This window comes from Camelus ferus, chromosome 2 (assembly GCF_009834535.1).
Source record: "Camelus ferus isolate YT-003-E chromosome 2, BCGSAC_Cfer_1.0, whole genome shotgun sequence".
NCBI classification, from domain to species: Eukaryota; Metazoa; Chordata; class Mammalia; order Artiodactyla; family Camelidae; genus Camelus; species Camelus ferus.
In genome coordinates this window covers 38,634,593-38,648,072 of record NC_045697.1, presented here as the reverse complement: position 1 = coordinate 38,648,072, position 13,480 = coordinate 38,634,593, and positions in this window count along the sequence as shown.

Here is a 13,480-nt window from a genome sequence, read left to right as displayed (position 1 = left end):
AAATAATTGTTTCTGTAATGCAAGTTAACATTACATGCTTGGCAATTTGCGTAACTTTAAATCTTTGGTGATCATGGTTACCAACTTCGGCTCCAAACAACTCTGCCATATAGATGATTTCCTTTTCTCTGAAGAGGAAGCTGAGACAAAGAGGGGGTAAGAACATTGCCCAGCATTGCTCTGAGATTGCCTACAGCTCGGCTGCCTTCTCCTCCTCTTGGCAGCCGCCCTGAGCCTTTTTGATCCCTTGACCTGCACCCAATGTTCCAGATTTTAAGTCAGGGCTGGAATGGAAACTGAATAGCCCACCTGTGGAGATCTCAGCTTGAAACTATGTTCTAAGGAACAAAGAGCTTGGTGGGACCATTGTCCTTAACCAGCTGGGAACTACGAATTACAGGATTGGGAGGTGAAGGGCCAATTTACCACAAACTGCACCTTAGCAGAGTTCATCTGGACTTTTTTATTCTTGACATTTAAAGACCTTTTACAACTGGCTGTGAAACAGGCCAATCCCCGTCCGCCTTCTGTTCATTAGGAATGAGCCAAGAGGGGAGGGGCCACTGAGCCTCAATGATCCAACGCTCCCCCTGGAATATCTGCTCACGGAAGACACAGGACTAGCTGTGGGGGAACTTTCTCTTGTGATGCTTGGCTGTGAGATGAATAGAAGACCTCTAAAATCCCCCAGATTTTTAACTGAAGGATCGTCAATACAGTCACTTGCAGTCATTTTAATTTAAACAAGATCTGAAGTTAAAAACAAAGCACATGTAGGAAAAAGCAAACTCTGGAAGGAATGAAGAGAGGCCCATTTGGGAAATTTAGGAGAACACTGGGCTCTGAGCTTAGAGAAGACCCACAGAGCCATGACTTATAGATGTCAGAAAAATGGTCCGTTTGGACTTGGACGTCCAAAGAGCAGAAATGACTGGGGTCTTATGGACAGACAGAGGCACAGCTGACATGTCGTAAGTCTCATTTCCATATTTCTGTCCTGGCTTTGCTGTTGTTGTTGTCACTGGTAATATAGTTACTGGCAGAGAGGTTCGGATTCCAAACATCTAATCAGAGGCATTGAGTCAGCCCATGGAAACCAGCTTTTCGTCCTCTCAACTCTTCACTGACTCCTCCGGTTATCCTTCTAAAGGCAGAGAGGGTAGGAGAGCCTGAGTCTACTACCTTCTGGGCTGTAACAATCACTTTTAATAGCTGTCTATCTAATTCCACTATGACCCTCTCTTCTACCCACGGGTCTCCGGCTACACAATGGACCCTGCTGCCTGGCTATTCCCACTGTCTCTGCAAACTCAACACGGACAACATCAAACTCATCAGGTGTTTCCCACAAAACCACAATCTTTCGTATTTCTTTGCTCCTCTCATCCCTCACGCTATGTGCTATAATATTTTGTAAGTGAGGTCAGCTCCAGGTTAGAGGAAAGGAAGAGGGCAAAAGTCTTTAATGAGTAACAGCAACCGTCCTTTCACATGCAGATATCCTTCAAAATTAACACAGAAATCAAATCTGTGCAAATCCTGGACCTGGAATCCTGAGCTCCTGGACCCATTTTAAGCCTGCACTCGGTTCTTCCTGACACACTCCTCCACGACGGCGCCTGGAGGCCCAGAGAGCTGCTCACCACACCTCAAGAGGGGCCGGGAAGGAAGCCAGCAGTAAAAGAGCTAGGCACTAACCCAGGGCAGCGTCAGCTCCGACAGATGGCAGTCCTCACACAGCCAGCAGTCACTGCTGACTCTGATCACGGAGGCCACAACTAGAATCCTTTCGGACAAAGAAGGTGAGGCCCCAGGGAGGTGAAGAGAAAGACCGGATCAAGACAGAACTGCAGCCAGGGGACAGTGACAGTAAGACACTCATTGGCCCTTCAACTGCCCTCGGCGGATCCTCTGCTTATTTCGGTATTATCATTGACATCTGCAAATCGTCTCCAACCAGAGTCCTCTTCAACTCCACTTCCCCGCAAACCCTACCATAATCTTCAAGCAGTTAATCTGCCAGCTCAGAAACCTCCAGTGGTTCCTTTTTGCCAAAATCCTCCCAGATGAAGCTACAGTGATGGCTTGGCATTTGAGGCTCTTCAAGTTGGCATTTAAGGACCCTAAACCACCCTGGCTCCATGAAATGGAGTCATGTAGTGGAGGGATTTAGCGCTCCGACTCAAGCCAGTGCGCCTGCCTCTGAAACCTGCTTCCACTACTTACCAGCTGTGTGGCCTCGGGCGTCACTAAACCTCCATGTGCCTCAGTTTCCTTATCTGTAGATGAGGATGAGAACAGGACCTACCTCACGGAGCTTCTGATAGGATTAGATGAGTTACCGTATGCAAAAAACTTAAAATGATGTAAGTGCTTACATAAGTGTTAGCCATTATCATCAAATGCTACCCTACTTCAAACACCCTGCAAGGTCAACCCAACCACTCAGTTCCCCACATCTCCTCTCTGGGCTCTTCGCTGCACAGGCTCTTCCTCTCCATGGACTGACTGCCCAAGGCCAATTTCTCAGTTCAGCTCCTATTCATCCTTCAAGGTCCAGCTCACATCTTCTCACCCCCACACAGCCTTTCCTGCTTCCTTGGAAGAAGTGGGTCTTTTTTCCCGTTTGAAAGCCCTATGCATGTATCTCGTTACTTACATGTTTATGTTATGGTTATTATAATCATGCCTTAAATGAGAGGGAACGTAGAAGTCCTTTGCATAATATGAAGTGCTACACAGACATGATTCCGGTAATGATAATGGTCTCACCTTGCCTCCACCACAGTACTGGGAACTGCATGAGGGCAGGGGTCACATCTAGGATCTTTGTTTCTCCCACAGGGCTTTACAAAATAAAGTTTGTGAGTGAATTTTCTCAGTGGATGAGTAAAGGATTAATGCTGTAGGGTAGTTCGTTTATCAGATGAGTTTCCCATAAAGAAGTTACTGAGGGAGAGGAAAGCACACTGCAGATGCAAACATACTGATGGGAGGAGGGGAGTATTTTCAGATGGTGGGTATTTCTCAGGGAGGGCAGGCCTACATAGGAGGCCATGGTGGAAAGTTCTGAGAAGCCAAAGGGTGAGCAAGTCAGGATGTTCAGCACCTTTAAAGTCACGTCTAGGCCTCCTTTTCAACTCAAAACAGGGAACTGCACCAGGTTTTGTTTCCCACCTGCGATTTCATACCTTCTCTCTCATCAAGTTTTCCAGGTTTCACTCCATGTCAATTATAGTTCTTAGCTGCAAGCAACAGGCACTAACTTTGTCTCACTCAACCGAAAGAAAATCTCCTGGGAGAAGAGTGAAGGTGTAACCAAGCAGGACCATCCGCGGCCTTCCTGGCACAGACCCTTCCCCCCATGTCCTCTGCCTGCCTCCAGAAAAGCTGGAGTCTCCCAGGCCTCCCCTGAGTCACAAAAGCCTGGCTCAAGAATTGTTGAAAGGGTGTGAATACGTAGTGACAAAAATAGTTGGGCCAGGAGGACTGGCAAGAATCTAAACAGTCACAGAATCTTTAGTTCCTCCCTGAAGTACCCAGATAACAGTATCTAGTGCACATTTCCTGAGTTGTTTTACAGATGCTAAACCCCACCAAATGGAAGACGTTAACTACTTGATGGCCATGAGCATGCAGCCCCCAGACCTACTGGAGCCTGAAGATAGATATTGTTAACCCCTGTGACACCGCTCTGTTACCTCACCATCAACCAATCAGAGAATTGTGCATGAGCTGATCACACACCCTGCAACTCTCCTCCCTCACCTTGCCTTTAAAAATGCTTCCCTGAAATCCATCGGGGAGTTTGGGTCTTCAGAGCATGAGCCACACCGTTCTCTTTGCTTGGCCCTGCCCTGCAATAAACCTTTCCCTGCTCCAAATTCAAGACATTTGGGTTTGTTTGGCCTCACTGTGCATTGGGCACACGAACTTGGGTTCGACAACAAGGGTTCGAAGAACAACAAAAGCTAGTGTCAAGGCTCGCAGAAAGACAGGCGTAGAGAGCTCTGCTGCTCTAGGCATCAGGAACCGCAGCAGCTGTCACACTGTGGGAAAAGGCCAGTTACAGGCTGCTCCTGTCATGCGTCCTTACCTCCTGGACCCACCTGCCAAGTCAAAGCCCTAGGAGACAAAGACTGATGGGCCCAGCTCATGCCAGGCTGCAGTGGGAGGCCAAGTAGAAGATCTGGCCCTTTAGCACAGTACACAAACTTATGGTTACCCGGGGAAAGGGAGTGGGACGGGACAAACCAGGAGTTGGAGGTTCACAAATATTAACTACTATATATAAAATAGACAGGAAACCAAATTTCTTCTGTATAGCACAGGGAACTATATTCAGTATTCTGTAATAATCTATAATGAAAAAGAATACGAAAATGAACATCTGTATGTATACGCATGACTGAAACATTATGCTGTAAACCAGAAATCGACACATTGTAACTGACTATACTTCAATTAAAAGAACAAGACCTGGTCCTTTTGGCGTCTGTGATAGGAAGCAGACACTAGGTCCTGTCAGAAGTGCACAGAGGGAGGTAAAGTTGATTCCCTGGAAGGAAATGTGGGTGCTCCTGAGAAAAGGAACTAGATGCTAGCCCCTAAATTACCAAAACAGCCACTGCACTATGCTTTTGGATTTCCTTTTAATTCTCCTTTCCCACTGAGCCCATCTGGATGGACAGCTCATTTGAAGACTCTCTGGTGTTGATTCTACTTCTCCTCCAAGAGGCTGCCTTTCTTTCTTGGTGGCACGTGCTGCTGCCTGAGAGCGAAGGGTGCCATGCCCCATGCTACTAGGATGTCCAAGCCCAGGTCCAGTGCCCTGTGCCCATGGTTTTCTGCAGAAGATTGGATAGAGGGTGCACGATGGGCCTATGGCCTGGTGCTTAGGCACTAGGAGGTGACAGCAGAGAGAGAAGGTGAGCAGGAAAGCAAAGCAAACTAAGTTAGCCCTGTAGTCTTGCTATTCCACCCCTCTCCCACTGTGCACTCAGTGCTAAGGAGAGTAGGGAGGAGTCAAATAGAGCCATCTTCATTTTCAGTTCTGTTGTCTGGAACTACTGTTTGCAGTGGGGTCTTGTGTGAAAGGAACAATGAAAAGGGAGGAAGAGTTTGCTGGGGGAGATGTTTCTGGGAATGGGAATTCTCCCCATTCATAAAACATGACAGAAGACAAGGATCATCCCCCTTCTGTCCCTGGCCTTTGTCATCTGCATGTGACACCTGGAACTGTGGCAGCCATCTTGGGGCTATGAGAAAAGAAGCCTGAGGACAAGAGCTTACTCCCTGAAAATGCCAGAGAGAAAAAGGAATCAGACTGGATCTTGATGCTGCTGCTGGGTTGCTTCATTAATGGACTTTGGAACTTGGAAAGTCTTCCAGACTATCAGGAATCAGATAATATATTTCATTACTGTTGAAGATTAGACTAGTTGGTTTTCTGTTACAGCCGAAATCACCCTACCTGATACAGCCTTCTAGCCACTACTATAAACTCTGGGCACATCTAAGACCCACTGACATCATCTGACCTTGGAGTAGGAGCCTACAAAGGGGAAGTCCCCCCCCCCCCCAAAAAGGAGAAGGTTCTCTGCAGCTGCACAGTTAACACACGTCTCAGGCCAGCCCTCCTACTCCTTCTCCTTTGTCTTTTCTGGACAAGCACCATGTAATTTGGGACCATAGATATTGGGTAATTACCATGGCAATGATTAGGGATTCACTTCACGAATAAGGAAATATAATTATAGTCCAATTGCAGCTCGTTTCCATGACAACAGGGGCAATTGTAATTGATCAGCAGTTTTCCTCCTAAACAGATCCGTGAGTCTCATTCAAATGAAATGCTAAAGAGCAATTAACTATCCTCATCAAACAAACTAGAGTTGCTGGAAGAGACTGAAGTCAGACTATATTTTGTGTAGCATCTTGGAGGTTCATCCCACACTCTGGTTGTCTATGAAAATATATGGTCCTCAATGGGCTACAGAGTACCAAATTACCTAATAATTACGACAGAAACAGGATACGTCATAAAAAATTCAAGGGGAATTTGGAATCAATTTAGTTTTGGTCTATGCTCTGGAAATAGAAAACTAGTTATCTCAGTCATCTCTCTCCTCTTCATCTCAGTAATAATATTACCCTGGGTTTGTAAAGTGCTTTTTTGTAGCAGATAGTGTAATGTTATGCGCATTTTTTTGTCCTCATAATAATCCTGGAAGATACCATATCCATGGACAGATAAAGAGGCTGGCTTGGTTAAGGTCACACAGCTCTTGAGTGAAAGCACCTGGATTCACAAGAGGACTCCTGGCCTCTGATCTGTTCCTCTCCCACATCTTCTGTCTCCAATAATGACCCTAACTGATTCATCAGCCTTCTTCCCCCAGATTTACTCAGCCCAGCTCAATTAATTCTCTTGCTTAGTTTCTTTTTTTTTTTTTTTGAAGTATAGCCAATTTACAATGTTGTGTTAATTTCCACTGTACAGCAGAGTGATTCCTTTTCCTTATACACTCCTTTTCATATTCTTTTTCATTATAAGCTATTACAAAGTATGGAGTATAGTTTCCTGTGCTGTAAAGTAGGATCTTGTTGTTTATCTCCTGCTTAGTTCTAATTTTCATGCATTTAATGCTTTTAGTACCTCTTCTCTACTCCCTTTTCAATTTCAGCACATCCTAGGTTTCTATGGTTGCAGTATAAATGATCAAGTAATATAAGTCTTTTCTGATTTCATCCTCTGAAAAGCAGCAAGGCCAGGGGACCTAAGGCACACTCGGTAATGAGGGAGCCGAGCTTCACTGTCGTTTCATCGGTGACATGCTGTCTCACTACAGCAACCATGTGATTTTCCTTTTCCAGCAGGTCAGAGGGAGAGATACTCTTTACCACAGGGGGGAAACTGAAGGATGAATTAGACAAACGTTGACTGGTACAGTAGGAAGAGTCAGTATGATAAGAAGGGCAGGATTCATGTAGTCATTCATTGAATCAATCATTATAATGCCTGCTATGTGCCAGGCACTGTGCTAGAGGCTGGAAATACAATGAAAGACAAGCCATGCAGGCGTACTCATATGGAAAAGTAAAGGAAGTTGTGAGAACAATGGCAGAGAGTCCTGACCTAGGCTTACGGGACAAAGTTTGTTCCCCTGAGGAAGGTGAGTTTGTGCAGAAAACTGAAGGATGTAGAGGAATGAACTCGGTGAAGGAGGTGGAGGTAGGGGGTGGGGCTGTTCCAGACAAAAGGATGATCATGTGCAAAATCAGCTGGCTTGAATTCTGGTCTTATCTCTAACACGAATAGCACTTGTAAAGTGAAGGTACTGGATCAGGACTAAAAATTACCTTAAACCTTTAATATGTTCGTGGGAGAGGGGTCAAGGAGAGATACTAATGAATAAGGGTATCATATAAGAGGAGCAGAATTTCCATTAGTTTTTGGACAAGGGAGGCAGGGGTCATGGGGTCAACGAGAGGCAAACATTTTAGGTAGCTAGTCCCAAACATGCCCTGAATCTGTCCCCACATCTGTCCTCTCTCCTGTCAAGATGACCATGTACCCCAATGCAGGGTACAAAACCCTTTAGCAAACGGGAGAAGCTTATCTGTCCAAGCTAGCCTGCTATACTCTGCAATTATGCCCTACTTCAAAATTATCCCTTTCTGTTCTGTCCCAAATTTCTACCACCTGTTTTAGGGTTTCAGAGGAGGCAAATAAGCCCCTTCTCTCCCCTGCCAACATGAACTTACCACCTCAGCTAGGTATGACCTCATCAGTGCTACATTCATCCTTTTTTTTAAACATCTTTATTGAGATGTAATTCACATACCATAAAATTCTTCCTTTTAAAGAGTATATTTCAATGATTTTTTTTGTATATTCACAAAACTGGGCAACAATCTCTACCACCTAAGTTTAGAAGATTTTTTTAATTCCCAAAGAAATCCTGTATCCATTAGCCGTCACCCACTACCCTTCTGTGCACCTGGCAATCACTAATCCTTCCATCTCTGTGGATTTGCCTATTTGGAACACTGGATATAAATGGAATCATATAATGGTGATACGTTTTAACTGGCTTCCCTCACTTAACATAATGTTTTTAGATAAGTACGTTTATACTGTATAGCACAGGGAACTATATTCAATATCCTGTAGTAACCGATAGTGAAGGAGAATATGGTAACGAATATATGAATGTTCCTATGACTGAACTATGGTGCTATACATCAGACATTGACACAACAGTGTAAACTGACTATACTTCAAGAAAAATATATTTAAAAAAATGTAATGTTTTTAAAGTTTATCCATGTCATACCATGCATATCAGTACTACATTTTTAAAATTCCCCCCAAATATTCCATTGTATGGATATACACCACAATGTATTTATCTATTCATCTTTTGATAGACACTTGGATGGTTCCAACTTTTTGGATATTATGAACAATGCTGCTGTGAGCATTTGTGCACAAATTTTTGTGTGAATGTATGTTTTCATTTCTCTTGGGTATATACTTAGGAGTGGAGTTGCTGGGTCATATGGTAACTCTATGTTTAACATTTTGAGGAACTGGCAAACTGTTTTCAAAGGTGGCTGCACCATTTCACATTATCAGCAACATATGAGGGCTCCAAATTCTCCACATCCTCACCAACACTTAGTATTGTCTGTTTTTTTCTATTATAGCCTTCCTAATGGGTGTGAAGACCTGTGCCACAGGGAGGGTACTCAGAGGAAAATGGAGATTACAAGGGAAGAGATCCTCCCTGGGGAGTGAGGGGTTCAAGCTACATATTGGGCACCCCAGTCCTAGGGTCCATCCAACACAGGGAAGACGAGCCCCCCGGCTGGCTGGAGGGCAGGTGGGACTAAAAGGAGGGCTGTGGGAAGCCTGGACTCTTCTCAGGAGCAGCAAACACACTGAAATACAAAAGCCCCAATCTTGAATTCTGCAGTCTTACCCAATCTTATTTATTAGCCAAATAGTTTATTTTGTGGATTCCTTGGGATTTTCTCCATGTAAGATCATGGCATCTGCAAATAGATAGCTCTTTTTCCTCCTTTCCAAAATTGGTGCCTTTTCTTTCTTTTCCTTGCCTAACTGTCCTAACTATAACTTACGGTACAGTACTGTGTTCAACAGACATTCTTGTCTTTTTCCTGATCCCAAGGGCACTGGGATCATTCTTTCACCATTAAGTACGATGTAAACTGCAGATTTTCATAGATGGTCTTTTATCAAGTTGGAGAAAATCCTTTCTATCTCTAGCTTTGAGTGTTTTTACTACTAAAGGTGTTTGATTTCTTCAAATACTTTTTCTGCTTGTATTGGGATGATCATGTGGTTTTTGTCCTTTCTTTTATTAACAGAGTATGTTATACTGATTAATTTTTCCATGTTAAATGGAAAACCCTGTACTCCTGAGATAAATCCCATTTGGCCATGGTCCTTTTTCTATGTTGCTAGATTTAGTTTGCTAGTCTTTTGTTTGGGATTTTTATGTCTTTATTCATAAAAGATATTGGTCCGTAGTTTTCTGTTTTGTGTGATGTCACTGCCTGGTTTTGGTATTAGGATATCACTGGCCTCACAGAGTGAGTTGGAAAGCTTCCTTCTCTTCTACTATTTGCCATAGTCATTCTTGTGTGGAAGTCTCTACTCATGCCATCCTGATCTGGAACATCCGTGCCTCTCAGCCAGTCCAAGTCCTGACCATTGCTGGGAGACAGCTGCAGGCCTCCTCATTCTGGAGCCCCTTCCTGTCTGCTCCAGTCCCAGAGTGAGCCCCCGCTCCATGGAGCCCCTTCAGTTCTCACCATGCTTACAGCTGGCACTTACTATAGCGTGCCGTAGCTGAGCATGATGCAGTAAATGCTGGGTGTCAGGCAGAAACTGGAAGTAGGGCAAGTCGTGTCCCAGCAGTGCCTCTGTCAGGCAGCTGAAGGCAGGAAGAGACCTGAGGACCAGCAGGACAGCTCAGGACCATGTGATCAGCTCCCTAGTAAGGCCGCAGCAGAATAGAGAGGCAGAACAGTGGATGCTTATGAATGCACTCATCACTGCTTGGCGGCTCAGCAACTCACCAGCAAGTCATTCTCTAGCCCTGGTTTTCTCATCTTTGAAATGGGAGTAATAATGTCAACCTCAGAGAGTCATGGTAAATATTACAAGAGTTCACCTATTCAAAACACACTGTGTTAAGTTTAGTAAGTGGCAGCTTTAATGTGCACCAATGGGTATTCTCTGTGGAAAAAAAAAGATTTGTGGTTAAAGGAATCTTGGAAAAGCTTCCAAGTACATCTCTCTTCTTGGAGATTCCCAGAGCACACTGGCATAGTAAAAGCTCTGAAAAGTCCTATGTAAAGGAACCTATTTAATTCATTTTGGTCCAGAATTTCCCAAACCTATTTGTCAAAATGACCCTCTCCCCCTTTTTAAATATAACACTTTGGGAAACATAATATTAGCTGTATTTAGTTAATAAAGGAAGTCATATTAAGTTGTTAAAATTGATCATGTTTTACTATTTTGCTTTTCCCACAGGCATGTATAACTTAAAAGCAGCAGCCTAGGAGAAATAAAGGCTTCTAACCTAGAGAAAGAACAGAATGCTTGAAAACCCAAAGGAAATGAGAGAAATTCAGGCAGAAGGAACAGATCGATAATGAGCTATTTTTGACCACGGAGACATTTCTAGAATTACAGATTCTTAGAGTCTGACAGCCTGTTAAAGTTCAGCTTCTTTAAACGCCCACCCAGTGCAGAAATGCCCCTTCATCAGTCCCAATCCCTTTGGCACACACCCAGCTTCCCCATGTCTAGGCAACTCTGGTAATGAGGAAATTCTCTCTCACAATGGGCTGAAATCTGCCTCCTGGGAACCTCCACCCAAAATCATGTCCATGAAATCGCGAGTTTGGTGTTTAAGTGAGAGCTGCCCATTTTGGAGATAGCAAATAAATCAGACATTTTTTGAATCCTTACACAACGTAATGTAACATGTCTGTTAACTGAGCAGTGAGCTGACAGTAAGAATTGTTGGAAACAACATTTTTCATTTTCTCCATCTGTAAATAGGGTGAATAATCAGAAGTTCAGCTACACCGTAAGCAATGCATGTAATACTTCATGGGTGGAACTATTTTGCAATTGAAAATTTCTGAGAAAAAAAAGGGAATATATATTTTAATTGACTTCTATTTGCCTATCTTTTTTCATTTTAAAAACACATAAAGAGCCATTTTAAAACTCATCATCCAAAGTTTACCCTTCCGGCCTCCTATTTATACAAATAAATGTTGAATAATTAAAATATAGCATGTCTCATAAATATAGGTTTAACAGTAAGTCAATATTAAGAACAGGTAGCATTACCTATATTTAATAGAAATGCAGCTGTTTGATCCAATGCAGATTTCCCCAAGGCTTTATAAAATTTAAAACCTTAAGGAAAACCCCAAGAGGTAAATGGAATATAACTTCAATGGGAAGAGAACCAGGGTCCAGGCTCCTCTAGGAGTCCAATCAGAGACTTGACAAAACCATAACCTGCTGTAAAAAGGATGGGTTGTGTCTTTAAAGGACAGTCCTTCCAAAGGAGAACTATCCAGGCTTGATCTCATTTTGCATTAAACTGCTACTTGGTCACATTTTAGTATGTATACCTCATTCTGATGCTGTGAGGCAAAAAAAGGTTCACATCCTTATTTTGCAAGGGAAGAAACTGAAGTAAAATCAAACCCGATTCATGCTGGACAATCCTCAACTCTACATCCATACTGACATTCCAACAATTGGGTTAGTTTGGTGCTAGCTGTGTTCTCCTTTCAGTGAAATAGTTTCCTTCGGTTAAATTCAATAGTTTTCTTACTAAAGACAATGTTAAATAAACACAGGCCTTTGGAGGAAAGGAATCAGCATTACTTAGGACTAACAAATGCTGTTGCGGATATTGTAAAGCTTAATGTGCCCAGCTTGCCTGAGGATTCTGTAATCTGAGCTCAAGTGTAGTTGACACAGACAGCCCACCGAGGGTGTTTTTATCTTTGTCCTTGAAACACAGTAGGGTCACAAATTACATCATCTATGGCTTCAACATGTACTAGGGCAACTTAATGCCGTGCCAGGCAGTCACAGGAAACACTTTTTGAGCACCTACAATGAGGCTGAATAAAACCTGGTCCCTGACTTTGTGGGCCTGGCAGCTGAGTGAGAGAGACAGACAAGCCAATCAATCATTTCCACAGAAAGCGCTAAGTTCTTTGCAGGAACCAGGCTCGCGATGCTGGGGAAAAGCAATCAAGGGCCAGCAAATCAGACCAGGTGGTGGAAAAGGGCTTCTCAGAGGAGCCCACTTCTGAGCTGTCAGTAGCAGCGCTTAACAGTCTCTGACTCTGACTTCAATTCCCAGCACTCAGGTGAGAAAGTACCTCCTGACCCTGCTTGAGTTCTCGACACTGTCACAGCCAGACTTAGTGCCTGTGCTCTAAGAGGGAGAGAGAGAGAAAAAGGAGAGAGAGGAGAGGGGGAGAGAGAGAGGAGGCGGGAGGAGAGGGGAGAGGAGGAGGAGGTAGGAGAGGGGAGAGGAAGAGAGGGAAGTTGGGGAACAAGGAGCAGAAACTGAAAGCTGCATGGCAAGCAGGTTCCAGAAGCTGCTAGAGATGGCCAGGGGTATGAAGGGTGACACCTGGTGCCTGAACAGTCTGCAGGAGTAAAACCTAGTGTATGAAGCACCCTTTCTCCCTGCCGGGCAACCGGAGAAAGGACATTATCTCCTTCAGTCCAAGGAAGCTTGCTGAGCCGAGGCAGTGAGGTGCTGCCTTCCTCCACCAGTGAGGGCAGCAAAATGAAGGCGCAGGTCCCTGTGCTCTCCCAGCAAGTGAGGCCAGCCTCGTGTGTCAACTCCCCGAGGTGGCGCCTCCGCACAGGACGCACCACGTCCCCCAGTCCACCCTCCCGGAGGTGGAACCCATCCGGGCTGCTGCCCCCTGCCTCCTTCGGGACCCCGCTCCCACCCCGGAACTCCACCAAAGATCTGAAAACAAAGTGCAAAGAGTTCTTACCTCAGACTGTCCTCCAGGATCTCCTCGTCGGAAGACAAGGTCCCATTGCTGACACTCGGGGGAGAGCGACTCTTCTGTCCCGCAGACCCCTCCCGGGACACCGACGTGCCTTTCTTTTTCCTTCTGCCAAACAACTTCTTAAAAGGCTGGAATTTGCCTCCCTTCTTCTTGTCTGTGGATCACAAGATAAACACACGCCGCAGTTTGACAGGGCTGCACCTGTGAGCCGAAGAGCGAATTACAGCCGAGCTGCGCTGCAAGCTGGGGGCAAAGGGCGGCCGTGGGAGCGAGGAGCCACCGGGGCCCGCGCCAGCGCCCACGGGCAGCGGGTCCGCGCGGCAGCATCGAGCGAGGCCGGCCCAGGACACCCGGCCTCTGCCCTCCCGCTCTC